This window comes from Oncorhynchus gorbuscha, linkage group LG10 (genome assembly GCF_021184085.1).
Source record: "Oncorhynchus gorbuscha isolate QuinsamMale2020 ecotype Even-year linkage group LG10, OgorEven_v1.0, whole genome shotgun sequence".
Taxonomy (NCBI): domain Eukaryota; kingdom Metazoa; phylum Chordata; class Actinopteri; order Salmoniformes; family Salmonidae; genus Oncorhynchus; species Oncorhynchus gorbuscha.
Genome location: NC_060182.1, coordinates 96442366 through 96447365, shown reverse-complemented (window position 1 = coordinate 96447365; position 5000 = coordinate 96442366). Strand labels below are relative to the sequence as shown.

Below are 5000 nucleotides of genomic sequence, written 5' to 3'. Positions count from 1 at the left end.
TTCCTTCACCATGAAGATCTCCTGCTGGATGATGGAGAAGTCATCCCTGGAAGCAGAGAATGAGAGAAACTCAGACGCAGAAACACACACGTGCCGTTCACACACAGACACACGAGAGAGGGAGACACGCAACACACACACACGAGAGAGGGAGACACGCAACACACACACACACACACGAGAGAGGGAGACATGCAACACACACACACACGAGAGAGGGAGACACGCAACACACACACACACGAGAGAGGGAGAGAGAGACCGAGAGAGAGAGAGACAGAGACACACATTCTCCTTTGACTGATGGTATTCTGCATAAAGCTCCTCTCCATATTAATATGAATTAATGGAGGAAAAGTTGAAGCACGTTGGACAGAATGAATCACTGAATCTTTCCCCCGTCCGTTGCCAGACCACAGAATACTTGACTCCATTTCAATGTGCCTGGATGGATAAAATACTTCCAGTGTAGCATTATCACTGCATTGTGCATATAGACAAAACTAACAAAATGGTGTCCTATAAACATATGTATGTAGCTACTAATGAATAAAACACTACTACTGCTGTTAACATCACCACCACTACTACTACCACCAATACTACTACTACCACCAATACCACTACTACTACCACCAATACCTCCACCACTACTACTACCACCAATACTACTACTACCACCACCACTATGTCTACCACCAATACCACCACTCCTACCACCCCCAATACTACTAATACTACCACCACCACCACTACTACTACTACCACCACCACTACTACTACCACCAATACCACTACTACTACCACCAATACCACCACTACTACCACCAATACCTCCACCACTACTACTACTACCACCAATACACTACTACTACCACCAATACCACTACTACTACCACCAATACCACTACTACTACCACCAATACCACTACTACTACCACCAATACCACTACTACTACCACCGCATCCGTATCCGGTTCCGGTTGGAGCGATGGTCGATCTGCACGCCGTCCAACGGTAGTATAACTTTTTCATTATATTTCATTATATCACAACGGTTTGATTTGTCTTATCTAGCAATTTCTTTCAGCTAGTTACATAGCCGCCTTTGTATCAAAGATAATTGCTAATTATCGATTTCACGCCCCAACTATAGTCTTCATTAGCCAGTTAGCTAACGTCCACTGATTAGCTGCACTGGAGAAACTTTTACACTCAACTGAACGACTTGATTAGTTTAGTGTTAGCTACCTACATAGCTGTCTTTGCTGTCTTCGTATCATCGTATCATCGTATCCAAGATAATTGTGTTGTTTAGGTTTAGAGTGTGTAGTCTTAGAGTGATTATCTTAATTTACCGAGGTTAGCTAGCCAGCTATTTGTCGTCCTTAACGTAGGTGACTCTGCTAGCTAGCCAACAGCTAGCCAACGCTAGCCAACGTCTTCTGTATAGAACTCAACTACCCGGTCGCATTCACAGGTTGTATCACATTTTCACTTCATTTCATTACAGTACAACGGTTTGATTTGTTTGATCGTAGCTAGCTACTTAGCTAGCTACATAGCCGTCTTTGTATCAAAGATAATTGTGTAGTCTAGAGCGATTTTCTAGGTTCGCTAGCCATCTATTGTCGTTCTTTTAACGCAACGTAACGTAAACAACACTGCTAGCTAGCCTGCTAGCCCCCGAATAGCAACACTGCAGAAACTATTACACTCAACGGAATGACTTGATTAGTGTAGTGTCAACAACGCACCCACTGCCAGCTGGCCTACTTCAGCAGTACTGTATCATTTTAATCATTTTAGTCAATAAGATTCTTGCTACGTAGCTTAACTTTCTGAACATTCGAGACGTGTAGTCCACTTGTCATTCCAATCTCCTTTGCATTAGCGTAGCCTCTTCTGTAGCCTGTCAACTATGTGTCTGTTTATCCCTGTTCTCTCCTCTCTGCACAGACCATACAAACGCTCCTCACCGCGTGGCCGCGGCCACCCTACTCTGGTGGTCCCAGCGCGCACGACCCACGTGGAGTTCCAGGTCTCCGGTAGCCTCTGGAACTGCCAATCTGCGGTCAACAAGGCAGAGTTCATCTCAGCCTATGCCTCCCTCCAGTCCCTCGACTTCTTGGCACTGACGGAAACATGGATCACCACAGACAACACTGCTACTCCTACTGCTCTCTCTTCGTCCGCCCACGTGTTCTCGCACACCCCGAGAGCATCTGGTCAGCGGGTGGTGGCACCGGGATCTCATCTCTCCCAAGTGGTCATTCTCTCTTTCTCCTTACCCATCTGTCTATCGCCTCCTTTTGAATTCCATGCTGTCACAGTCACAGCCCTTTCAAGCTTAACATCCTTATCATTTATCGCCTCCAGGTTCCTCGGAGAGTTCATCAATGAGCTTGATGCCTTGATAAGCTCCTTTCCTGAGGACGGCTCACCTTCACAGTTCTGGGCGACTTTAACCTCCCCACGCCTACCTTTTTGACTCTTCCTCTCTGCCTCCTTCTTTCCACTCCTCTCCTCTCTTTGACCTCACCTCCTCACCTTCCCCCTACTCACAAGGCAGGCAATACGCCGACCTCATCTTTACTAGATGCTGTTCTTCCACTAACCTCACTGCAACTCCCCTCCAAGTCTCCGACCACTGCCTTGTATCCTTTTCCTCGCTTTCTCATCCAACACCTCCACACTGCCCTACTGATGGTATCGCGCCGTCCCAACCTTCGCTCTCTCTCCCCCGCTACTCTCTCCTCTTCCATCCTATCATCTCTTCCCTCCGCTCAAACCTTCTCCCACCTATCTCCTGATTCTGCCTCCTCAACCCTCCTCTCCTCCCTCTCTGCATCCCTTGACTCTCTATGTCCCCTATCCTCCAGGCCGGCTCGGTCCTCCCCTCCCGCCTCCGTGGCTCGATGACTCATTGCGAGCTCACAGAACAGGGCTCCGGGCAGCCGAGCGGAAATGGAGGAAAACTCGCCTCCCTGCGGACCTGGCATCCTTTCACTCCCTCCTCTCTACATTTTCCTCCTCTGTCTCTGCTGCTAAAGCCACTTTCTACCACGCTAAATTCCAAGCATCTGCCTCTAACCCTAGGAAGCTCTTTGCCACCTTCTCCTCCCTCCTGAATCCTCCGCCCCCTCCCCCTCCTCCCTCTCTGCAGATGACTTCGTCAACCATTTTGAAAAGAAGGTCGACGACATCCGATCCTCGTTTGCTAAGTCAAACGACACCGCTGGTTCTGCTCACACTGCCCTACCCTGTGCTCTGACCTCTTTCTCCCTCTCTCTCCAGATGAAATCTCGCGTCTTGTGACGGCCGGCCGCCCAACAACCTGCCCGCTTGACCCTATCCCCTCCTCTCTTCTCCAGACCATTTCCGGAGACCTTCTCCCTTACCTCACCTCGCTCATCAACTCATCCCTGACCGTTGGCTACGTCCCTTCCGTCTTCAAGAGAGCGAGAGTTGCACCCCTTCTGAAAAAACCTACACTCGATCCCTCCGATGTCAACAATTACAGACCAGTATCCCTTCTTTCTTTTCTCTCCAAAACTCTTGAACGTGCCGTCCTTGGCCAGCTCTCCCGCTATCTCTCTCTGAATGACCTTCTTGATCCAAATCAGTCAGGTTTCAAGACTAGTCATTCAACTGAGACTGCTCTCCTCTGTATCACGGAGGCGCTCCGCACTGCTAAAGCTAACTCTCTCTCCTCTGCTCTCATCCTTCTAGATCTATCGGCTGCCTTCGATACTGTGAACCATCAGATCCTCCTCTCCACCCTCTCCGAGTTGGGCATCTCCCGGCGCGGCCCACGCTTGGATTGCGTCCTACCTGACAGGTCGCTCCTACCAGGTGGCGTGGCGAGAATCTGTCTCCTCACCACGCGCTCTCACCACTGGTGTCCCCCAGGGCTCTGTTCTTGGCCCTCTCCTATTCTCGCTATACACCAAGTCACTTGGCTCTGTCATAACCTCACATGGTCTCTCTTATCATTGCTATGCAGACGACACACAATTAATCTTCTCCTTTCCCCCTTCTGATGACCAGGTGGCGAATCGCATCTCTGCATGTCTGGCAGACATATCAGTGTGGATGACGGATCACCACCTCAAGCTGAACCTCGGCAAGACGGAGCTGCTCTTCCTCCCGGGGAAGGACTGCCCGTTCCATGATCTCGCCATCACGGTCGACAACTCCATTGTGTCCTCCTCCCAGAGCGCCAAGAACCTTGGCGTGATCCTGGACAACACCCTGTCGTTCTCAACTAACATCAAGGCGGTGGCCCGTTCCTGTAGGTTCATGCTCTACAACATCCGCAGAGTACGACCCTGCCTCACACAGGAAGCGGCGCAGGTCCTAATCCAGGCACTTGTCATCTCCCGTCTGGATTACTGCAACTCGCTGTTGGCTGGGCTCCCTGCCTGTGCCATTAAACCCCTTCAACTCATCCAGAACGCCGCAGCCCGTCTGGTGTTCAACCTTCCCAAGTTCTCTCACGTCACCCCGCTCCTCCGTTCTCTCCACTGGCTTCCAGTTGAAGCTCGCATCCGCTACAAGACCATGGTGCTTGCCTACGGAGCTGTGAGGGGAACGGCACCTCAGTACCTCCAGGCTCTGATCAGGCCCTACACCCAAACAAGGGCACTGCGTTCATCCACCTCTGGCCTGCTCGCCTCCCTACCACTGAGGAAGTACAGCTCCCGCTCAGCCCAGTCAAAACTGTTCGCTGCCCTGGCCCCCCAATGGTGGAACAAACTCCCTCACGACGCCAGGACAGCGGAGTCAATCACCACCTTCCGGAGACACCTGAAACCCCACCTCTTTAAGGAATACCTAGGATAGGTTAAGTAATCCCTCTCACCCCACCCCCTAAGTTTTAGATGCACTATTGTTAAGTGACTGTCCCACTGGATGTCATAAGGTGAATGCACCAATTTGTAAGTCGCTCTGGATAAGAGCGTCTGCTAAATGACTTAAATGTAAATGTAATGTAAATG

The 5000-nt window shown here is 50.3% G+C and overlaps 1 pseudogene; it reads right to left on the bottom strand.

Moving 5' to 3' along the window:
- The window catches only part of LOC124046993, a 75131-nt pseudogene that overhangs the window by 58143 nt on the left and 11988 nt on the right, over positions 1-5000 (bottom strand).